The 25,552-nt window shown below is 41.3% G+C and overlaps 1 long non-coding RNA gene across 1 annotated transcript in view; it reads right to left on the reverse strand.

Moving 5' to 3' along the window:
* The window catches only part of LOC311434427, a 452,952-nt gene extending 427,555 nt beyond the window's left edge, over positions 1-25,397 (reverse strand). The window contains exons 1-3 of the long non-coding RNA XR_014691476.1: positions 25,278-25,397; positions 22,023-22,098; positions 21,844-21,901 (exon numbers count right to left, since the gene is read on the reverse strand). This is a non-coding gene — a long non-coding RNA (uncharacterized lncRNA). The remainder of the gene's footprint in view (positions 1-21,843; positions 21,902-22,022; positions 22,099-25,277) is intronic.
* Between the last annotated feature and the right edge of the window lie 155 nt (positions 25,398-25,552).

The following is a 25,552-nucleotide window of genomic DNA, read 5'->3' on the forward strand; positions in this document are numbered from 1 at the left end:
CTAGTTTTACGTGAACAAAAATACCTTAAGTATGAATACACTGCACTCTCCATCAGAAGATAACCTTGCAGGTGAAGGAAGACCCAAGAAAACAGCAGCAAAAATAAAAAAGTTTTGACTGCTTATACCAGCTGTAAGTCAGTCTCCAAAATTTGAGCAAGGGTTGAGAAAATAACTTCTCCATTCATGGTTTGTGAGCAGCCAGAAGGCATGCATGCACAATTGTAAATCAGATAATATTAAACATCCTCCTGTTTTAGAGAAATCTTTACTTACAGTTTGGACTACAACCAAAACATGCTTGAAGAGACCGCACAATCCCATTAGTTATCCAAGATTTGTAAGATTAAGGGGGGTGAGGAGGGGAAGCAGCATTGCTAGCCATGTCGTTCCAGTGCTTAGGAAAGCTGGATGCAGGACTGAAGAATGGGCAAGATACCAGGTGCTGTGAAGAGTGAGATTTAAGATTAGTGCTGGAATATAAATTACATAACTGAACGTTTTTCACTCCAGAGTGCAAATCCATGGAAAGACAATGATGCATGCAGGTATGAAAAAGGAGCTGAATTCTCTTTATATCACAGCCTCCTTGCTCTTTCTGTTTTTCCTGTTACTGCACCTTTACTTTCATTTTTAATTGGAATTTCCCACACCCCCATACTCACCACTGTAAGGACCTGACTTCTATTAGAAGCACTTGGTGCTCCCTAACACAGACCATCTGACCAGCTGGTGGGCATGTGGGAACGATCACGAAGTCTGTAGTTACCACCACAACATGCTCTTGTGCTTAAGAAATTAAGTATTGCAACACACCGTGCTGCAGAGCTGTTGGGAGGAATGCTCGTGTCCACACTGGTTAGATTGCTTCTTTTCATCTGCCACTACTTGCAGTCAACCTTAGAAAAAAAATATACATGTTGAGACCATTTTCTTCAGGAAATGCAAATGGTTTCTGAGGACCTGCAACAAAGTGCAGTTTATGACAGTTCCAGAATATAGTGGGTAAAGATCCTTAAGGAGAGCTCTGCTCTGACATATTCTGAGCAGCGTTATAGATTTTGCTTTTACAGATTCTAATGCAAGTCTGACATAGCTTGAAAATTCCATTTTAATAATATCAACAAAGAGCTTTTACATTCCCACAATAGAGTTTAAAAATGAAATCCTCCTGTTAATTACCAGGGAGTGCAGGCACTCCAAGGTTGAGTACCTATTTCTGTTTAAAGGTTGACACTTTAAGTGCTTTAAAACCCACATACTTGTTCAAATTGCCTCGAAATTTGGTATGCCTCATGGGGATCCAAGGTAAGGTTACAGTCATAAGCTTGGGGTCATGTCTGTCTGTGCTTTTCAAGATAGGAAAAGCTGGTTTTTTTTCAGGCCATAAGTGAACAAATTATGATAAACTTTTTTTCTATTCTTGCATATCCATAACAGATCAAACCACAGCTTTCAGAGTGCTCCAAATGTTCTTAGCAGTCAACATTTGGCATCTCCAATAGGTAAGTGTTTAAACTTCTGATCCTAAGAGATTAAAGAACATACAAGGAATCAGAGAGAAAAAATGGCTTTCCATTTACCAGACAACTTTACTATGAGCTGGGTGGTACAAGAGGATGTGTAATATTAAATTACCTGACTTTATGCGCAGTGGCAGTTTGCATTTGGCCCTCAGAAAGAGTTCTGAATACACGTTATTAGTAATGCAAAAATAGTTGGCAAAGACTTTTTATTATTCAGAGTAAATCCAATGAAAATAGTTTTGAAAATACAATGGTGGAGCAAGACGGAGAGGTCACAGGACCTGTGAAGCAGGGGGATATGGGTCAGGCGAGCCCTCACAGCTGACTTGGAGAAACACACAGGCAACAAGGCCAAAGAAGTAGAGTACACACAACTGATGACCTTATTCTAGAGGCATATGGGCTCAATGAGACAGGAGAAAGACTGTAAATGGTGACTAGGGAAGCTCTATGTTACTTATTGACAGAACTCACAGAAGACAGACTTGCTCACCAGGCTCTTATATTACATATTTAAAATTCTTGTAGCCACCCTGTAATAAAAGAGCCCAAATGTTGGGCAATGTGTCATATTTGTGATTTCTCTGTTAGTAAGCAGGAATTTCTGATTACATACAGCATCTGCTTGCTGATGGTGTTGTGAGGAAAATATGGCATGAGCTGATGACCATACGCTTAGTTATTTCCCCGCAACCATTTGTGGAGGGGGCTGTCTCAGCTCAGGTCACGTGGTGTTAGTCTTATCAGGAAAAAGTGAAGTTGAACTTTAATGCTCACTATTTAAACTCAAAGAAAAAAAAAATCTTAATCTCATGCACATCCCTGTGTGTATAGATATGCATGCTTCATTCCCCCTCCATGCTGTCTGATCTGTTTATTTTCACTGAGAGCTTTGACATGGATAGTTCAGAAGAGTCCTTTACAGTCCAGTAACTATGGACCCTTCTTTTCAACGTGTCTATAACATGTCTATAAATTCTGTATTTTTTTTATATTTTTTTTTTTTGGCGGGGCGGGGGGGAAGAGAGGAGATGGATTATGTTCTACCACAAGAACCAAATGCAGAGTCCATACAAATTATGTGGAAAGTCTACAATTGTGCTACTGCTGTGTATTAATTAGAAAGGTGTACTGAATAATAATTCTTACACAATAAGAAGTGTGGTTTTAAACATTCCCAAACTGTTACATAGTCAGGCTGAATTACCTTAGAAGCTTCAACTGAAAAGAATACTTGAAAAGAAAATACTCCAATAGGAAATTTCAAAGAAAAATTTGGTTAACGCTAAGAACAGGTCATTCAAGGCTGTGCTTGCATAAAGTTTAGTTAAAGAAGCTCTAGGCAGTGTGGTCACTTTTTGTTTTTTGACTTCTTCCATCATTGTTTTAGAGAACAGATAGATTTCCCACGCTGGTACATAACCTTTTAGATTTTACCTAATTTGATTTTTAATACTTCATTCATCTATTTCATCTGATCCATCACATTAAAATCATGCACTGTAAAAGGAATAAATTTACAGCTTGATAAACTTGCAAGTTTCATCTTTACGTTCAGCAACCTCATCCTTCCAACTCTTCATCATTATCATGAACATTAAAGGCAAGTGATTTTGGAAAGCCAAAAGCAATTGGGTAAATCTCTCAAACTACTCTGTGAAGGAAGGATGAAACTTCAGCAACAGCTAACCAGCGCCTCTCCTAAGCAAACGTTGCAGTCCAAGAAACACCGTTCGATCTCCTCTAGGAGCACCACAGCAGAGCTGGCTCACCCATGTGTCGCTGAGCACACCTCCTGGTCCCGTGTCTGACAGCGCTGGACTCAGAGGTGGTGGATTAGGGTTTCCTGCGGGTGCTCAGCCAGAACCTTTTCAGCCAAGATCTAAGCCTTGAGGAGCAAAAGGGTGAATGTAGTTACAGCATATCAAAGCTTCCTATAAAAGACTCCGAGCTCTTGCCTCTGTTCACAATGTGCCTAATGCACTCTGAAGTGTATGTTATCCCCTTCTGATCACATTTCAAGGAAGTTGGTTGCTGTTTTCTTTAGTCCTCACTGTAGTGCAACGTACACATGCCTGCTACAGCATTCAGGGTTCGAGTCTGCAGGTATGTACACCTCATTATACACAACGCAAAAGCTTACACAGACCCAAAAAACAGCACTGCAGAAACCTGTCTTACAAACATGAGCACAGATCACGGCCCTGCAAGAGCAGACAGCTGAAATCGCAGATGTCCAGAGCACATTGCCGAGAGCACGCTGGAGGTCAGCGCTGCTGCCTCCAGGCTGGTGCAGAGGGGGCGAGGAGGGGAAGCAGGCAGCGTAAAGGCAGGCGCCGCGAGCCCAAGGAAGTGACAGACAGAAGTGCACCTGACACTCCTGGGTTGGCAGCGCGCCACCCATCACTAAGAAAGCCTCAGCTCCTTGTTATTTTATACATTTCATGCAGGGTTGAACTTACTATGGGAACAGATAGCAATATTTTCTCCAAGCCCCAATAAAATGTGATACAATCAGATTCAACAAGAGGCCCGGGAACCAGGGTACAAATCAGAACATTAGGTATCAGAAAAAGATCAGAGCCATGAACACAGACTGCTGTTGGTCCAAAGTTGAGCTCACACTGCCGACTGGGGAGACACAGAACTGGTACAGAACCAGGATCAGGCCAGGAGAATCATCCTATTGCTCCTGTCGCCACCAGATGGAGAAGAAACCCTTGCTACTTCTGAAAGGAACAGCCACCTTCTGCAGTAATTTAGCATACCTAGGCTAAGTGCTCCTGGAGAACTAATTTGCTTTTCAAACCTAGTCAAGATAATGCCAATGTCCAGCCTCATTCCTGAGAAGTTTAATGGTTAATGACTTTACAGATAGCAAAGCAATTTTCACATAATAAATAATATAATAGAAAAGGGATGGGTGTAGGGACTTCAAAATATACATCATTTAACTGCTCAGGATAAGTACAGTGAAATAAGAGATCTCTGCAATTATCCTAGCAACACTGCTTATAAAAGATGTAAATGGTGAGAACACAGAAGAGGCACACTACTGTACAGCCACACGATACTCCATGCATTTCTGGCAGCATCGATGTGATACATAAATATTGCTTAAATGTTAAAAAAAATAAAACAATGAAGACCGTTGTCTCTTGAGATAAAGCTCTCACCATGAACTACTTCAATGCAACTGGACAGCTCAGGGCAGTCTCAGACAGAAGGGCGAAGGAAAAACTACAGAAGAAGAACTACAGGATGATCGATGGTCAACACCTACGTGATGGCTGGAGAAGCAAGGGACACCGAGACTTTACTACATTGACATAACTGCTCACAGCCAGAAGTTAGCTACAGAAATCTGTTGCTCCAGGTAACTACCTACAGATGAAGTTAGTCCCTGTTTCCTCTTTAGAGGTGTAGTTGCTCCATTGTCTGAGCTTTTTTAAGGGCCACCCCTCAGAAAGCAATGCTAGGAGACAAATACATACATACGAGGCTTTTGCCTTGCTAGGAAGAACATAAGGACAATATGGTTAGAAAGGGACAGGTTTCAGTTTCTTTGTCAGCATGAGGACTGTGCATGCTACAGTGCAGAATAAAGCTTCTAAAAACTGTGGGAGAAAATGGTTAGCATAAGCTATTAACTCTGTAATTTTGTACATATGCTGGGTGAGTATCCTGTGAAATAGCATGACTCTCCCTGCAGTTACAAGAACTGTAAAGCAACTCTCAACAACTGTTTAGATGTGAACCTGTTTTAAATCCTGAAAGCCTGGAATCACTTTATTTAGTCAGCAGTGGGGCAAAAGATGATTTAGAAATAGCTTCCTGGTGTGTCTGGAAATACATCTGTATTTCATCATATAATGGAACAAACATGGCATAGTTCAAATGCAGGAATCTGTTATATAGATGATGTGTTCATTATAGGTACAAATTAGGAAGCTCCTTTGGGAAGATCAGTCTATTCCGAAGGTCACTTTCAGGTCAGATTTACTCCAAAGCAGCTCCTTTTTACAGAACCTGGAACTAACACACTTCCACTCTACGCTCAGCTTTTGTTCAGCTGAGTTTTCATTTGTGCTTTGCCTTTTAATTTCAGAGCAGCCCCAAACTTCAGGCATACCGCTTGCTGTACGCAGTCCTTAGAGCATTTAAAACCTTCTGTTGTGGCACCACACCTGGCGAGAGCTGATGCTGGCCCCTACTACCGCTCTGATGCTGCTGCTGAGGCAAGGCTCCAAAGCCTGAGCCCCACATCCCCCTGCAGCTCTGCTTCAGCACCAGGAGACCACACTCTGCTTCTCTGAGCAGAGAGGCACCGTAGCTGTCCCTTAGCCTTCTCGCCCCCGCTGGATCTCACATCGCAATAAAATGGCCTTGCAGCTGGACAGAAGAGCTAACGCTCGGCATGAGAAGGATCACTTCTTCACAGGAAGTTTTGAGGAAGAGGAAGAAGCATGGGCTAGAAATGGACAACTGAGGGGTAAGGTGTGATTTTTCCAAGAGGAGCAGAGTGCAACAGGAAAGGAAAAGCCAAATGGATCAGTAGGAAGATTAGTGAAAATGCCAGCAGAAAGAATGAGATGAGTAGAAGAAAAGGAGAAGAGGTAGGGCTGCTGGGATGGGTGTGAGAAGGGGAGGCCTTCCAGCTGTACACACATCTTCCCAGCCTTTGCTACTGATTTCCTGAGGGACTTGAGAAGATGCATGACTTTTTGTTGTATGTAAAGTGACAATAGGGACACTTACACCCCACAGGAAAACATCAGCGGCTTCAGCCACTTGGAAGGACGTCCTGCTGCTCATACAGGCTGTACTTACTGCAGAACTGTTTGTGTGGAAAGTGGGTGGTGATACCTCACATTTCTGCCAGGTATTTATTATGTCACGAGACCAATTGCTGTACCTCAGTGAAGCAGAGACTTGAGATGTGTCTGGATTCTATTTAACTCTAGGACCCATCTCAGCGCTGTGATCACAGCAGTAAAATCATGTAACTGCCTGTACTCTGCTTTTAACTGCTTCCCCTTTCAAAGCAGTAAAAGTTCTTAAACAATTTCTTTTTATGATAGTCCATAGTCTTATGCTTGATACACACAAAAGACTTGCTCCTGTAAGTTAGTAGTTAGCATAAACTACAAAGCATTGCTTCCTTTGCAAAACTCCAAAATCCTCAGATGACCTCACATGTGAGCGTTATGTCACTTGGGACAGTCCTTCACATACCAGCTCAGTGTATTCTAAGATATAAGGTGGTGGTCTTTTTCCTTTCAAAGAAGAACTTGAAAGCTTGTTGCACGCCTAAATGCTAAATAGTAGAGCAGAAGAACAATGCACTGAACTCTGGGACTTGTCAACACTACGTCTGTGTTTGTTTCATGGCTCATTCAAATGTCAGCAGGAAAATCACACGTATAAACAAATCTCTCTAAGCATTTATTTTTTTTACTGTGCATTTTGAACATGGTTTTTGATATTTTCATTTTACAGCCAATTAATAAAAAACCACTCTGAGCTATAAAGAGAAGATAATGTCAGGTCCTGACAGATGTTTTGTATGCGTGGTACATTTATGGCAGTGCTCTCAACAGAAAGCTGTAAAGAGAAGATGCAAGTAATAGTGTTTGTCCACCACACCTTGAAAATACATCTTGGGGAAAAAAAAGTGAAAAATCATTTCAGTAGTTAAAAAAACAAACAAACAAAAAAAAAAAACAAAAAAAAAAACAGTTTCGTCAAGTAACAGAAGTCTTCAACATTCTTAACCTAGCTTTTCATTCTTTTGGACATTTTCTTATTCTCTTTCAGCTCTTTTTCCAATCTCTTCAAACCTGGAATGTACGATACTTATAATTTTTTCATTTACTACACTTGGACCTTGCCTCCCATTCTCTGGACTTCACTGCACATACCAGCTCCACTGTGGGAGCAGAATCTTATCACCTCAAAGCTGTTTTCAGATACAAACGGTCTGATCAAGACCTCACCTGTTTTACTGCCTGACCTGCTTCCATATGGGTGCCCTCCTGTGAGAGGAAGTACAGGTGGTCAGGTTAGGATACATCCACCAGTTTATAAGCCTTTGGATTGAGATATTCTTCCTTTAATTAGCTGATCCCAGCCAACAGCTAGAAAACTTAGACCCTCGCCTGCCAGGTGATGACAAACTCAGATGATGTCACCATCACAGATATAACCACAAGAGGATATTTCCAGGGAGATCTTCTAGGAATGACAGCTGTGGCTGGAAGTGCATCCACATCATAGTTCGGATATTCGAGAATATTTACTTGGAAGCAGATGAACAGAAGATGCTCCTTGTGAGCTGAACAGGAGGTGACAAGAGAGCCAAGGCAAGGCAAATTCTAGAAGTGACAGTGTTATTAATGAGCACCTTGACAGTGGTCAGGCCACTTGGGCAGCAGGCTGCTTGACTGTAGCAGGACGTCTATAGCATGTAACAGAACTTGAGAACCATGTGGAAACTCAATATTAGGCATATTCACTAAATGGGTACAATTATACCAGGATGTACTTGGAAATGCCATATATGAAACAAAAGAAGAAGAAATCAATCACCTGCTGGGTTTGCCCATGTATAGTGAATACAGTGCAGCTTGGAAAGAGCTGCTTTCTCCAATGGCTACTCCAACTCTAACATCAAGCTTAAATACGGAAGGTCACAGAGTCATATTTCATTTTGTTTTGTCCAGGCCCCCTTAGGCAGAAAGGAAGATCAGTGAATTGAAGTAAGTGCACCAGATAACTGTAACTTGTCTTTCATTAAACACCATCATGTCATTTATTGCTACGAGAACTACACAGAGTAAACATGCTTCCCTGTGTCAGGTGATTCTCCAAGGACTACAGGGTTGGCAGGAGCCAAATAACTATCACTAAAACCATTCTGCAGAGGCTGAGCCTGTGTCTTTATCAGAGTAACTGTTGTTTGTGGGATTGTCTCATAAAAGCTGTTTTATTCCCAACCACAAGTTCAACAGTGAGATGGGTTTATACTTCCTCTGGTTAGAGGTGATCTGTCTATAGTCCACAATGCTCCTCCTTCATCACTTAAATATATTTTAAAAGAGCTGTATTATGCCTATATACATTTTTTATTATTATTATTATTTTTAATCTGGATGTACATGCTCCCTTTGTTGTAAGAATAAAAATTTCAAACTTAAGTTACCCTTGAACTTTACCAAATGGCCTTGTACAGAACCTCTCAGATGAGACGATGAGAAGAACATGAATCTTTTAACACTTCGACACTTGCTTAAGTTATAATTTTTGGTTAGAAAAGGCAGATTTACTTTTTCATCAGCCTGCCTCACACTTGCATTACAGCAACATTCAGCATCAGCAACACAGTGTCATCTAGGGCAGCATGGCTGTGAGAAGGATAGAGCTCAACTGAAGCATCAAATTCCTCCGGGGGTTGCAGTGTAGTCCCTCATGAAGCTCATCAGGAATCACAAGCACAGCTGCATTAAGGATCTCTGCACTAAGCAGTAGGCTCTTCCTGACAGCAACTGCTCACTAAAGGTGATGAGTGAAAATGAGAGAGCTGGGGGGTTGCCAGAGGGCAAGGTAACTTTTCAGCCATGGACTGATACCAAATTTACACTCAGTGCTCCTAAAACCTTCTAGAGAGACCGCGCTCAAAACAGACTGAGGGTGGGCTGGGCAGTTACCAGCTGTACACTCTTATTTTCATCAGAAAGCCTGCATAAGAGCATCTATGAAATAAAAGCCTTGCAATATACAAATACAAAAGCATCACAGCATCAAGGAGTCAAGAAATGCAGAATAGTGCCCCAAGTGTGTTTGAAATTGTCTTAGTCTTCCTGTTACAATAGTGTAAGCATGTAATAATACAGGAGAACTAGAGAAAATAAATATCTCCCAATAACAAGAAATGAACTTTACTCCCTATTGCATTTAGCCATTAAAAAAAATTAAAAGTTCCAGTGAAGCTCTACTATAGAGTCAAGGAACAAAGTATGTGAGTTAGAAAATGACAAGATCACCGATAACTTGAGGGAAATTCCAAGAAGTTAGAAAGAAAATATTGTGAAAATTAAGTAACTTAATTAATCTAATTCTAGGAAATGAGTACCTTCTGCAGGGTAGTAAAACAGCCTGATTACATTTCTATTTAGATTACAAAAATTAAACTATTAAACTACTGAGCACAATAGCTATGAAACCAGAAACAATGCATATTTTTGAGGATTGGATTGAAGCTGATAGCAAGGGTTCCCTGCAGGCCATCATGTTTTGGTTGTGGTGCTCCTTACACACATTGCCCAGTCCATACAGCCCTTCTATACCTGTACCGGGTAAGCTCGTCTTCTGTATAGGTGGGGAACATTCACCTTGGCTGCATTACTGCTTTTTCACATCTTGTGACAAATTTACAAAGAGCTTCTTTATAGATTTTCTGCCACCTATTAGAACAGGGAATGTAACTCCATTTTCTTTATGCATATTCTCTCTCTCATTTGGATTCAGGTGCCCTTCACTCCTTAAGAGCAGGGTCAGCTCTTTACCAGAGAAGAGGTGCAAGTCTAAATGGGAAGTTATCTACATGGTGATACTGCTGCCAGTTTACACATGGCTCTTCTAGTGTTTATAATGCTTTCCTAAGAGTGCAAATATAATTCAATATAACTTCATAAAGCCATGTTGCATGCAATCATCCTATAGCTAAAGATACTACCTTCTCCCTTCATGCCCACCTTTTCTAAAGAGCATTAGCCACATGCCTGCTAAAACCTCTCAGCAAAATTCACAGGTTGCCAGTTAGCTTCTGGCACCCTCTCACCAAGCATTAGCTCTGAGGTGCTGAATTGAGCCACACTGATGGGAAGGGTACACGGGAGAAGACTTAGTGATTCACCACGCGCACTCAGGCAGTGGCATAACAGGGGAGAAGGGAAAGTATTTTTTCCCTGCTCCAGCCCCATGAAGAAAGCAAGAGAGCCACGTGCAATATGAACAAGAGGAAGGACAGGGACAGACCATTAGAGCTTAATGAGCCCTTGATTAATCTGTTGTTGGCATTCAGTCACAGGAGGCAGCAGAACAGAAGAGAGCCAGTGGCAAAAGGAAGGATGTCTCCAGAGATTGTCTAGAGTTTGGTGGGTCTGCAAACAAAGTTACTACATGCCTTCAATGGTCATGCTAAACAGCTGTTTCATTATTTATGTAGCAGTAGCATATGAAGATTCAGCTTCTTAGAAAGAGTTTGTTTTGTTTTTCTTTTCCTAGACATCTCTGAATTCCTGCAAGTGATATTTATATCCTAAGGGGATTTCATCAAATGCCCTCCCATGACAATCTGTTTTCCATAAAGCCTCAATCTGATGAATCTCTCAGCTACAGCAGGTCACTGCAGCAATACAGTAACATCGTCAGGGACAGGCACTTATACAAGACAGTAAGGCAGTTTCATCCTAAGCAAGCAGAAAAATTGTAGTGATCTCAGCTGAATTTCTAGCTATTTCAGTTACAACACTTTATTCTGGAGCTGCTTTTATCCTCTTGGTGCAGTTTCCCAAGTGGGGCTTGACACTGTTTGCAAGGAGTACACTCAACAAGACAAAGTCTGTGCACTATTGGTAGAACTGCTGGAAAGCTGCCTGCATTACTGAAGAATCCAAAGATGGTCTGAACTACAACCGCTTCCCAGCCCTGCCCCATATTTCAGCAGCAATCTCCATCCTTCCAAGGCCACACTAACCACAGGCCACTCCAGAACATGGGCTGCAAGTTGGAAAACGAAGCCTCGAACATCTGCTCTTTTGATTCCATACCTCTGGCAAAGGGATATTCTTGTAACCTAGATACTAATGATGATGCCACCACGTAAGTCCTTGTGAATACTGCAGGAAGCACAGCAATCTCTCCTTTGTTTCCTTTCTGCCAACCTTTCTTCATTCACGAGCCAAGCTAATCTTCAGGTATGTGATCAATGTTTCTGCCACTTGGACTCTGAGCAGAATCCCTCCTTTGAATACTCATTGTTCAAGTCCCCTTGAACCTCCATAGCCTCCCTGAAGCAACAACTCTGCTCTGTTTTGGTGTTGCAGAAAGTACAGGAGACAAAAGGTTATCCAGAGCTTCCAGAATTGTGGCCAGAGAGCATGCGAATGGCTACTGCATGGCTGCTTACTGCTAAATGAAACTGACCCTGCAAATGTGACAATATCCAAGGAAACACTCACCTAAGCTTTCTACTACTCTATGACAAGGTGGTTTCAGAGTTAATTATTTTACCTATGTGAGAGAAATTAAGTACCCAAAGAAGAGACTATCAGATGAACAGACCCTCACACTTACTGCCTCCAGCATAAAATTCTGTAGTCCATTCATTAGCTACCTCTGGGTCACTGTTCCTGCAATGTGCTTTTAATATCCTGAGTCCATCTTCCCCAGTGATGCTAAAATACAGACATTATATAAGTAGTTTAAAGTTGTTTTTGGAAGCTGTAGGTATCTAAATATCTGAGAGATATTGAGAAAAAAAGAGATATGGACCCCTACTGAAATGTAAATAATTTTCACATTAAGTCATAACACACAAACTGATGGATACAAGATGCACAGTAATATATGCACTGTTAGCTTGCCATGCATAGATTTGAATAAAGTTCTTGTACATGTTTTTCTTGAGTAGCCTGCAAGCATCTATTGTTTTTGGTAGGATGAAATGCCAAAAGTGTTCCAGTGTGTGAGATTTGGCTGGGGTGAATTGTTGTTTTTGTTTTTTTTATCCTACATGTCCTTAGTATTCACATACCACACAGATTAGCCAGAGTCACAGATCCAGACTAAGGTGCTGTAGCAGAAGCAAAAAAAGTTTGTTTCTACCACCAGAAAGACATCTTTATCTTGTTATCATGGTACATTTCAGAGAGCAGCCACTTCTGCTTCTCTATTTTTACCATGTTTACTGTGGAAAGTTCCAGTCCTAACAGAGGCCTGTGAACGCCACTGTAATATATGTCTGTTATTGTGGATGAAAGCAATCAGAAAAAATGTAATTGTAATAAAACTGCCAGACATTCAATTACAAACTACCACAGCTTTCAAGTCACAAGAAATCCCTGGCCCTGAGCAATTCAATTAGCTTCAGTGCTGGCCCTGCCTTGGGTACACATCAGATGACCTGAAGAGGTCCATTTTGGCCTAACTTGTATGATTGTGAAGTGATAGTTACCAAAGTGAAATATAAACTATTTTGAAGGATTGTGCAATATTAACTTACACCTTCAAATTGAACCCTTTATGTATGACGGGAAAGAGGTTTTTGAACTAAAGGTGAGGACTTGAGATCATTAAAGTAAACTACAAAATTTCCATTGATTTCAGTGGAATGCACTGTTATTCCAACAGCAACCAGAGTTCTTCTGCCATGTAAATATACAAATGCATGCAAACATATCTTGAAGGATATATCTAGTGACTTCTAAGGTACTGATGCTTTTCATGCTGGAGTTGCCTTTTCCAACTCTGTACATAGAATCACAGAATCACAGAATTTTCTAGGTTGGAAGAGACCTCAAGGTCATCGAGTCCAACCTCCAACCTAACGCTAACAGCCCTCCACTAAACCATATCCCTAAGCTCTACATCTAAACGTCTTTTGAAGACTTCCAGGGATGGTGACTCCACCACTTCCCTGGGCAGCCTGTTCCAATGCCTCACAACCCTTTCAGTGAAGAAGTTCTTCCTAACATCTAACCTAAAACTCCCCTGGCTCAACTTAAGCCCATTCCCCCTCGTCCTGTCACCAGGCACGTGGGAGAACAGGCCAACCCCCACCTCGCTACAGCCTCCCTTGAGGTACCTAAAAAGAGCGATAAGGTCACCCCTGAGCCTCCTCTTCTCCAGGCTGAACAAGCCCAGCTCCCTCAGCCGCTCCTCGTAGGACTTGTTCTCCAGGCCCCTCACCAGCTTCGTCGCCCTTCTCTGCACCCGCTCAAGCACCTCCATGTCCTTCTTGTAGCGAGGGGCCCAAAACTGAACACAGTACTCGAGGTGCGGCCTCACCAGAGCCGAGTACAGGGGGACGATCACCTCCCTAGCCCTGCTGGTCACACTGTTCCTGATACAAGCCAGGATGCCGTTGGCCTTCTTGGCCACCTGAGCACACTGCTGGCTCATATTCAGCCGACTGTCCACCATCACTCCCAGGTCCTTCTCTGCCTGGCAGCTCTCCAACCATTCCTCTCCCAGTCTGTAGCTCTGCTTGGGGTTATTGCACCCCAGGTGCAGGACCCGGCACTTGGCCTTGTTGAACTTCATGCAGTTGACCTCAGCCCATCGGTGCAGCCTATCCAGATCCTCCTGCAGAGCCTTCCTGCCCTCAAGCAGATCGACACACGCACCTAACTTGGTGTCATCTGCGAACTTACTGAGGGTGCACTCGATGCCCTCGTCCAGATCATCGATGAAGATATTAAAGAGGACCGGCCCCAGCACCGAGCCCTGGGGGACGCCACTAGTGACTGGCCTCCAACTGGACTTGGCTCCATTCAGCACGACTCTTTGGGCCCGGCTATCCAGCCAGTTTCTAACCCAACGAAGCGTGCGCCAGTCCAAGCCAAGAGCAGCCAGTTTCTTGAGGAGAATGCTGTGGGAGACGGTGTCAAAAGCCTTGCTGAAGTCAAGGTAGACCACATCCACAGCCTAAATATATATCTAAAGGTTGGGAAAAAAACAGTCTGTATCTTACTGATGAGGAGGAGAAAAGCTGGACACAATGATTTCCTCACTTTAAAAAACCACAGCATTGGCAGAGCTACTGATAGAAAGCCAGCAGTCCCGACTCACACTCCCTTCCTTTCTGCAGAGCTGGGATGGAACTGAAATGTCAGTGAATGGCAACTAGTTCAAGCTACAGCCCAGCAGGCCAGGAGTCCTTTTAATGCCCCAGCATGGAAGGAACAGTTTATGGCTTTCATGCAACCTTTTGACACCCTATTTGCAAGTTTGAGAGATGACTGCTGTAATTTGTCCTAATGCCCATCCCCTGGCTTGCTCACAAATTCAGTTTCACTGCTGTGTCTATATAATACCTTAAATATTGGCAATATAGTCTCCATTCAGCAGTTAAAGCAAGTATGAAGTGTACTGTAGTAAAACAAACAGCTGTACCCTGCACAGAATAGTTCAAACCTCCAAATGAAATACCGAAATGAATCTCTACAGTGCATCTAGCTTTATTGCACAGAGAGATGAGTCCATGAAGACTATATACACAGAAGCATTATTTTTTGATGGAACTATAGTACTTAGCTTTTAGAAAAGCAGTTCTGACTGGTTTTCCTGTGCTCCACTTGTAAGTACCATGTACCCAGCTGTCCCTTTTACACAGCTTTATGTATCATTCTATGTATTATTTATACTTGGAAAAGGGAGAGCCACACAGGAGTCAGAACTCGTTTACATATCAGTTATGTAGTAAGTTATTGATGCTATTGTGTAAAAGGTATTTTTGTTTATTCAGCAGTCTTGTAATCCACCGATGACAAAAAAAATAAAAAATGAAGTTTCAATTAAGAGACAGTTGTGATATTTCCCAAAACATATATTATATTTCTATATTGATTTAACGGCCTGTTACTTTTAAAGTGACTGTTTTTAAAACAGTTGCAGATAGTTGCCTTTATTATTACAAAAGCACTGTCAGATGTAGAAGTATAGAATTAGAGTACTTACATTAAAGAAAATTAAGGCAGAACGCCCATCTTCTTAACTTTATATTCCTCTAATAGAGGCCCATTCTTCATCTTTTTCCTTTCAAATGTAAGGGAGCTCAAAAGACTTAACCAGGTTTAGTTTAATAAGAGAAAATAAGAGGACTGCCACACAGAAAATGACTAAATTATGCTCAGTTTAGGGGTTCCACTTTTCTCTTTTGCCTCAGGCTTTTGGGACATTAAGGCCATGTTATAAATCCTGGTCAGTGCTTTTTTCTAAAGAGCAGAAATGAGCGTTTATTAGCATCACAGTGGTTGCCTCAATAATGACAAAACAGTTGCTCATTACTGCTCATTAGATTCATATTAGATTCATTTGCAATAGCAATACATCTTCTATTCATACTCGATTGCAAAACAACAGATATGATTTGACACCTGCTGTAGTACAGAATTCATTAGAAAGTAATAATACAAATAGGAATTCAGCGGATGGACTGATGAGCCTAAAATTCGTCATTTAATGTCGAATTTATATAGGATAAATACCACAGCAGGAAATCAGCTTTTTCAAATCATATGTGTTGCAATAAAATATCACACATCCATAGATGTATATATGCAAAGAGCAGACAGACATACAAACAAGAAAATTAACAGTGCCATACACCATGTACTATGTGTACAGTAATACATATGAGCTGCTTCTGGTGATGTCCCTAACATATAGATTACGTAGTTACAAATTTTTAAGAATCAGAGAAATTAAAAAGTTACAGTTTCTGCAAAATATTAAGTCAACAAGTAAACAGGTCAGATGTTCCCTTGAAAACTTCTGGGACAAACTGAGTGCAGGATGCTACTGAAATAGTCAAGTAAATTAAGAAGACATCATTTAAATACTAGTGCATGACCATTATTGTATCACTATGTCAGAAACACCAAACTAATGATGGTGCTTCTCTGGGCTGCAATCTTTCTCCAGAAAATTGTCTCAGAACTCAGCAGTTCTTGCCTTCTTTCCTGAGCATGGGATGATAGTATACACAAGTAATAGGTCTTCACATCATGGAGAAGTGGAAAGATAGGTTGATTTCAAAATCTAACCCTGCATACCCTAAAATAATTCACACTATATTACCCTGGGCCTCATTATTACCTCTCACCGTATTTCTGATGTTATTCCACAAGGTACAAAACAAATATCTCCTTTCTATTCTCCTCTGAGCTCCTATCAAATTAATTAGTTCCCCACTACCTACTGTTCATGCAAAGGAGCTTCTGTTTGTTCTTACCCCACAAGGCTCCAATTCTCTGGAGTGGGGAGGGGTATTTTGTTTACTCTGCCTCTGGAATGAGTTTTCTTCCTAACTTATTTTCATACATATTTCTTACAGGAACCTGATTCCAGTAGAAGAGGTCTTTTTCCAATTCAATTCACTGTCAATCTAGCTCTGCTTTCCACAGGAAAACTGAATTTGAGCGTTGCCCTCTGCCTGCATCATTTTCAAGATACCATTCATGATTTAATGCTTAAGGAATATAGAAGACAGTAAATATGAATTCACAATGAAAGACTGCCAAATATGTATTCTGAATTTTGCCATAAAAGTACAACTAAGGCTAGATGGACCTGTAGAAATCCTTAGCTGGTAAAACACATTTCAACCCTATCAGCTTTAGTGAAGCTGCAGCCCTTTGGGCCAGCTGAAAGGCAGCACACTCTATTATTGACTTTCTTTCCTCTTTCCAGAAGAATACTTATTGCAAACAACAAATATTGCAGGACAGTCTTCAGTTTGAGGACTGTTACATATGATTCAATTGAATTTCAGTTCTCCACATTAGACCTAAAGAGCAACAGCCCAAGATCTGAAGCCACCTTCAATCTTCAGTACTGTGGTCCCTTTTCTGTCAGAATATTGTTTTCATCTTAGTCTGCCTTAAGGGCATTCTGCTTTCCATCTCTGCAGCTCGTGCTGGAAGGCCATGCAGACCTACATTTATCTGATGAACGAGTCTAGCACAAACATGGCCAGCTTGCATACATTTGGCTTAAGTTAAAATAGATGGGTGGAGAAGTTTATCCTTCTATAGATACACTTCTGTATCTTTTCTACACATAGTTCCTATATATTCTCCAGAAAGTAATTGTATCTCCTATTAATTTGGCTTATTTAACCTTGTAAGCCTTTTAGCATAATATTTTTGAACCCTTTTGTAAGGAAGGCTTTTTCATTCCCCTGAATCAACTTCTCTACACTCAGGCAAAATTAGACAATTTTGTTCTGTATCTTTTACATCAATACTCCAGTGCCTCACAACTTTATATTCATCAGCAAATTGTATAAGGAGATGTCTGCTTTGTCGCTCATGAAGTTAGAAATAATGTACTAAACAGGTCCAGAGGTAAATCCTAGGGGTGAGGGGGAAAAAGAAAGTCTTTCATCCAGTCTCCCCTTTCAGTTTGTTACTTCTTGCCCATTTTTCCACTGTTTTACACTAAACATTTATTTTCCTTGCTGTCTGTAAACTATAGAAGTTGTTGACCTATGTCACCTAACAAAATACACAAAGCATGTATTAAACAGAAAGAATGCTAACAAAGCAGCATTTATAAAAAGGCATACAAGTATTCCTCCTCTACCTAAGTAGGCACTGCTTTCTCAGGACCCTCTGGAAGCTACGCAGGATTATTTAAAGGCTATATCAATGCAAGATCTCTTATCCCTCCTTGTCAAAGAAGAGTCATATGCAGTTACTCTAAGAACCATCTTAAAACAACAGGTCTTTCCTGGTTCAGCCAGCCATTAGAACAGCATTTCTAAACACGTTTCCAAGAGTTACTATAAACACTATATATTAAGATGTCACATGAGCACAGCAAAGACTCACTTGAATAAGTTAACTGCTTTCAAAATCATCTGTTGCGGAAAATGCTAACATGATCACTGGAGAAACCAGAGCCCCAGATACTGCACATACTAACCAACATCACCAAATTAACCTATCAGTCTCCTTTCACAGCTATGGCTCTGCTCGTGGAATTGGCTTCATGGCTATGGGTGGTGGAGCACTGTCAGGTTTTCATGCTGCTGGAAAAATGGCATATCACCATGTTATTAGATTTATTATACAGTCTATTTGCCACTTCACCACTGTTTAATTTTTTTTCCTTTTTAAAACTGAATTGGAAGCAGTCTGAACAGTCATTAAAATGCAACAGCTTCCTAATTTCTCCTGGGAAAGAAGGTATAAGCACCCTGCCTCTTTCATTCTGGATGTGATCTGAGAAATAACAATGCAAATATATTAATATTGCATGGTCAGAACTACTTTCTATTAATATGCCATTAATATAATGACCTTTGCACTACATTTAAAGATCACGAAGATCAATATTTATTCTTAGGTCAGAGGAAAAAATAATAAAAAAATCAATCTTGCAGTAAAATGAGTCATATTTAATATATCCCATCATAATAATTAAGTTTATATATATAAAGTAACACTGATATGTGAATAATGGATGCTATGACAGATGAGTTTCCCTTCTCAAACAGCTTTATGTAGATAATCTCAGAAATGGAAAGACTAAATGAGTCTATACACCTTTCTCCCTGAGTGCTTTGCCAAGTTCCTTTTTCCCCTACATCTTTTCACATACATTGCTATGTAGAAAAACAAGAAGTCCTATAGACCTAAACCTATAGACTTTCAGGTCCTCCTATACGCCAAGAACACTGTTGTGCTACTGCTAGCATTCCTGTAATTTCTTCATTTCCATTTCTAGATATCCCTTGAAAAGGACCTAGAAACTGAGGAATCTTTCGTGGCTGTTCCAAGCATTATCGCTCTACTTCAATGCTTTGGGAAAAAATGTACAGGAATGCCAGTGGATACAAACATCCTTATTTTCTTTGCAAGGCTACGATAACTTCAACTTCACGCAATTTTTGTGTGTTCTATAAGCGTTTTGTTTTGGAGGGGAATGACCTAAATAAAAAGATCAGAACAAGAGAAAGAAAAACATACATTTGAGCTGCCCATATGAAAAACTTATTAATACATTACATGTTTCATGGTAGGTGTGAATCATCATCAGATAATAGCAATTATCCATACATAGTGACTCTCAAAGAACCTTAAAACAAGCCACCCATACTGCTTCAGATGGATAAAATGAGACAGATATGAAATTATTCCTATAAGGTCAGCCAGTAGTAGAGCCAGGATTAGTATTTTTAGAACTACTCCCATAAGGAAAATCATTGCTGATCCCCTTCTCTTCTCTAAACAGCAGATGATCTCTAAACAGCAGATGATCTGCTCTCACTGCAAATCCAATCCATTCCCACAATAAACTTACATCAACTCTTTGCACATTTCTGAAAGTAAATAAATGTGGCTATTTTTTTTCCTTCAATGCTCATAAATAATTTCTTTCTAAAGGTATGAGTAGTAAAGCCTCTGACATACAAAAGAGATGGGGAACACACCCAGGGTCTGAATGTCTAGTTACAGTGATAGGAACTGGTAAACAAGTTACAGAGACTAAAGCAGCCCCCCTAGGACTTTATTTTCTGGCCTGGCAAAGGACAACACAGGAGTCATTCTTTCAGTCAGGCTACCTGGCATTAAAGCAAATGTCACGTATTGCCATTGTCATCTCCTCTATTTTAATAGAGCATTTCAAATAATTTGTTTGCATATTGTATTTAAGATGGAAAGTTCTGAGACCTGTGCTTTTTTCAGTTTTCTTTAGAGAAAAGCAGATGCCCTACCTGCCTTTTAGGAGTCTCAGCTGTTTCTTCTGCTCTGTTTAACACATAAAAGCCTTTAATAGTTTGAACTTATTGTGAGATGCAAAATACAGGAACTGTCTACGTGGAAAACCTTAATCAGTCAGGAAGTTGGTAAATTATGTCTTCATGTCATCCATATTGAGTGTCCATTACTCCTGGACATAGCACATTAACTGACTCATTAGCTATTTCAAACCATATGGACTTAGGTTTGGGTGGGTTGCTCTGATAATATCCTGAGGTGAGCTTCCTAATTATTGTAATTATGTGATCTCAATCATGGGGCCAGTCACACAAAATAGTGTCAGGAATCTTTAAAATGGGTGTCAGAGCACCTAGACAGTGACTGAGTTGAGCAACATGCCCCCTGGATGTTGAAGATCCCTTGATACTGCAAAAAGTAATTACTTTAAGAGTTCTAAGAAACTGGCAGCAAGTACGGTAACAACTGAATAAGCACAGCAAGAGCATGGGACTGTGTACCCATACACAAACACACATGGATTTCTCTGCAGAAATTTGGGAAGTTTGATGCCTTGCTGTCAATGGCCTTAATACAAAGATATTACAACTCTAATGTAAAATTAGCTATCATATTTTAATCAACAAGGACATGTAGGGTGATTAGAAGTACTAAAACATCAATGTTAAGTAACACAGAAGCATCTCAGTGACACAGTGAGAGAAGTTACATGTTGTTCACCTACCGTAACAACTTAAAGGAGATTTGTGTGTGCAGCTACAAGATCTCACATAATTTACTTTTATACTCAACTTCAGATTTGAAGAACAAGAGGAAAAAATAAATGGAACACTTATCTAAAATATAGATTATACTACTTTGAAACAAAGGTAAAAACAAATATAGCTTCAGGACACCGCTAAAACAGTTTGTTGTATTATTAAGTACTTAAAGAAAGTGCTTACTCTGGGAGTATGTCATGACACAGAAAATGCAATTGATACTAACATCATGTGTTTTTTTTCTACCCTCTGAAACTTATTCTAGCAAAAGGAGTAGACCGGTCCTTTTGAGCCCCAGACCAGGATAAAACTCAAATTTGCTCCTTCTACTTTTAAAATGCCTCTTAGGCACCTATATATTCCAGAAGTCAGACACTGAACAGGACAATATAGCTAAACATACAGCTAGACTGGGGAAACCATATATTTAAAAGCTGTTTGTGAATATGAACTTGATCCAAGATTTGAAGAGATTTACACTTGTATCTTTACCTCAAAAGTACACTACCATGTCTACATTACTGAAGAACCAGTCCAGAGTTTTAGTAGTAGTTACAAAACACAACAGAAAGCACAGCACCATCACTTTCTTCTGCAATAGCATAATAATAACTATACGCGTATCAACTCTGCAGAGAAGCACAGAAGACTTGTTCATATATCACACATCAATACACATACAGTAAACAAAATAAAAAAATAAAATCCTGAAAATACACAACTGCTAATGCAAATATCTAAACAGTTTGTTACACCACTTCTAAAATATCATTTGGAGTAACTGGAAAATACCCACCTGAGCTGCATGAAGGATTGACTCCTCACCAGTAGGGCCTGTGGCTTTCAGCTGCTTGCAATGATGCAACATTAATAAATAAAGTAAGAGTAATTTCATTTTCAGGGCCTGTGTCTTAAGCCTCCAACACTAACACCTTTAAGGAACATGAGTTTATTCCAAAAATAATATAATAAACAGCAGTTACAGTAGTAAATATTTAATAGATGAAAATACACACTAATAGAAGAAAGGGAAACCTCTTCCCTTACCTTTCATTCAGATTCAATACTCCAGCATAACAGCAAGCCTTACATTTCTTCCTTCATCCTGTTAAAAGAACAGAACAAAAAAAATACTCCACAGAAAACAACTGTTCCTGACTACACAGGTCACACTCAGTTGTGTGCTAGCAGGATTTGCGTGTTTTTACTCTTATTAGCATACACACCTTTCTCCTATAAGGATTCTTGAATTTAGCAGTAATGCTGGTTAAAACTTGAAGCTTCCACCATAGTCAGGGTTTCCTGAAAAACAAACAAACAAACCCCATATATACCTATAATTAATTTAGCCATTCTTCTCCCTCACATCACATTCCTAAACTGTTAATTTGAACCAACTGAGAAGAGGAAAAGGAGTCTTTAACTTGACTAATGTTTCTTGGGAGGGCTGTTAATTGTCTGATTTCTATCAATTTCTACCACAGAATTTCTAGGTTGGAAGAGACCTCAAGATCATCGAGTCCAACCTCTGACCCAACACTAACAGTCCCCACTAAACCATATCCCTAAGCTCTACATCTAAACGTCTTTTGAAGACCTCCAGGGATGGTGACTCCACCACTTCCCTGGGCAGCCTGTTCCAATGCCTCACAACCCTTTCAGTGAAGAAGTTCTTCCTAACATCTAACCTAAAACTCCCCTGGCTCAACTTAAGCCCATTCCCCCTCGTCCTGTCACCAGGCACGTGGGAGAACAGGCCAACCCCCACCTCGCTACAGCCTCCCTTGAGGTACCTAAAAAGAGCGATAAGGTCACCCCTGAGCCTCCTCTTCTCCAGGCTGAACAAGCCCAGCTCCCTCAGCCGCTCCTCGTAGGACTTGTTCTCCAGGCCCCTCACCAGCTTCGTCGCCCTTCTCTGCACCCGCTCAAGCACCTCCATGTCCTTCTTGTAGCGAGGGGCCCAAAACTGAACACAGTACTCGAGGTGCGGCCTCACCAGAGCCGAGTACAGGGGGACGATCACCTCCCTAGCCCTGCTGGCCACACTGCTTCTGATACAAGCCAGGATGCTGTTGGCCTTCTTGGCCACCTGAGCACACTGCTGGCTCATATTCAGCCGACTATCCACCATCACTCCCAGGTCCTTCTCTGCCTGGCAGCTCTCCAACCATTCCTCTCCCAGCCTGTAGCTCTGCTTGGGGTTATTGCACCCCAGGTGCAGGACCCGGCACTTGGCCTCGTTGAACTTCATGCAGTTGACCTCAGCCCATCGGTGCAGCCTGTCCAGATCCTCCTGCAGAGCCCTCCTACCCTCGAGCAGATCGACACACGCACCTAACTTGGTGTCATCTGCGAACTTACTGAGGGTGCACTCGATGCCCTCGTCCAGATCATCGATGAAGATATTAAAGAGGACCGGCCCCAGCACCGAGCCCTGGGGAACGCCACTAGTGACTGGCCTCCAACTGGATTTGACTCCATTCACCACGACTCTTTGGGCCTGGCTATCCAGCCAGTTTCTAACCCAACGAAGCCTACGCCAGTCCAAGCCAAGAGCAGCCAGTTTCTTGATGATAAGTAGAAAAAAAAAAAAAAAGGAAAAAAAAAAAAGGAAGCCTTGTCTCCAGTTTAGCCCAACAGGAAATGAGATTTTCTCAGTCCCTCCTACAAAGCACAGCAATAGCCTATTTATAGGGTAAAGATGGCCTCCTATTATTTGGTCAGAGCTTTTCTCAGGTAAAATTATTGAAGTTTGTTGCCTTTTCAGAAGTTATAGGCTTAACATTTAAAAAAAAGCAATGTGAAAAAGCCACTATCAAAATTTGTGGGTTTATTAATTGATTTGTTAGCTATGTTTTTTATTAATAAGCACCTGGATTCAGGTAATTTTATTATTCAGGATTTTGATGTATCTAGAAAGCTATCTCTTCTTAGTAAGTCATTCTCTGTTCGTGATTTCTGTAGCTCCTGTTATATTTCCATGCATTTATCTCTAAAGGCTTTTAACTCTTCTAATAATGATAAAAGCTTAAACTTCTAAACAAAATCTTTCTTTAAAAAAAAAGCCACAATTCTGCTGTGGAATCTATTTTCTATGACTTGTACAATATATGTTACTAGTCTCTTTATGTTATATATTAAATTACACAGTTTTTAAAACACGTGATATCTAAAGATACACAAGACTTCAGATGGTCTTGCCTCAGGATAGTATTTGAGTTATAAACTTAATTTCTTCTAGGCTTCTGCAGCTTTGAAGCTGAAAGCTATCTTTTCTAGTACTTCAGTTTCAGCTACCTATTCTGTATTTTTGTTGCATGAGTCAACTGGATGTTACGTAGCCTGCCTGAAGCTCTCAAAAAGACCAATATAGCATATACTACGTTCACTAACAATGAAACATATACCCTGGTATTTCCCTTTCCTATTTTCACTTTTGCTCTACTGATGACAGTAACATACTCTGTAGCCATAATTTATTACAAAATTTCAGCTTACTGTGTTCTGGAATTTGTTTTCTTGAACTCCTGGAATCATCACAAAAAGTGCCCTGGTCTGTTAGTGGGGGGAAAAAAAAATGGAGCCATTGCCTGGAAGATGTGGCACTTCAGCTAGAAGTGCAGTTAAACAGCTATTCAGGGCCCTCTTCTACTAAAATGAAGTCTGAAGACCAAGGGGTGGCTGGCTGGGTGGATTACAATGATATAGTACAAAGATCTTGGCTAAGTGAAGCCCAAGGAAAAGCTTTTTTGAGGCCTTCAACTTTAAGGTGTATGTTCAAGCCTATTGTGGTAATAAATACAGAGTTCCACCTGAATTGCTGCCTATCACAGACCTGTTTTGTATTTTAGTCTTTGAGGACTTGTAGCTGAGGAGGAAAGCTTTTTCTAAAAGGAGAAGGAAATGGAAAGATCACATTTTTTTGCCATGGGCTTTCCATGCAGAGTGCTGACAGGGTGGGCCCTGTGAGTAAAGCGAAGGTCACACAAAATGTCTGCTTGGGGTCAGGGGTGTGTCCTGGGAGCAAAACGTTTTTTTTTAAAAAAAAAATATATATATATATATGGCTCAGTGTCCTCTGACTAAAAAGTTAATGTCCACCAGCTCAGAAGTGGTGATGGGTCTGGCCCACAACATGGCTTCCTGTTGCCTTCCCCTGCCTGCAGCGATGACCTGCGCTCTGTGAGGTGACCATGTCCTTTTCCCACATCGCAGGTTATTTTCTGTAGGTATCCTTGCTTCTGTGTGTGAAAGGGATCCTGTGGTATGGCCGGGGTACACCCGTGGACCCATCCTGAGGTAAAACTGAACGGCTGGCACCGCCACAGCGCTGTGGCTTTGGTGCAGCCTTTAAGTGCTCACCGTGCCCCTGCCGCCCTGTCAGAGCTCACTTTTCCCCGGGCGGGGCGCAGACTGACCAACTACTACTTCGATAATTGTGAAAGCACTTCAAGAAAAAAAAAAAAAAAAAGTTTCCTCACTTGCAGCGTGCGGCCGGAGGCGTGGAGAGCGGCGCTGCCCTGGCGGGCTCAGCGCAGCCTCCACACTCCAGCCCCTTCAGGGCCGAGCTCCTCCGGCCGGGCTGCGAGTGCCCTCTCGCCGTCCTGCCCTCCCTCCTGCCCTCCTTCCTTCCTTCCCTCCCTCCTGCCCTGGGAGGCCGGGCGGGATGAGGGGGAGCCGGGGCGGGACCGCCCGAAGAGAGGGCGGGCGCTGCTGGCGGCCCGGCCCGGCCCGGCCCGGGGCTTCCCGCGGGAGG

This window comes from Aythya ferina (assembly GCF_964211825.1).
Source record: "Aythya ferina genome assembly, chromosome: 3".
Taxonomy (NCBI): Eukaryota; Metazoa; Chordata; class Aves; order Anseriformes; family Anatidae; genus Aythya; species Aythya ferina.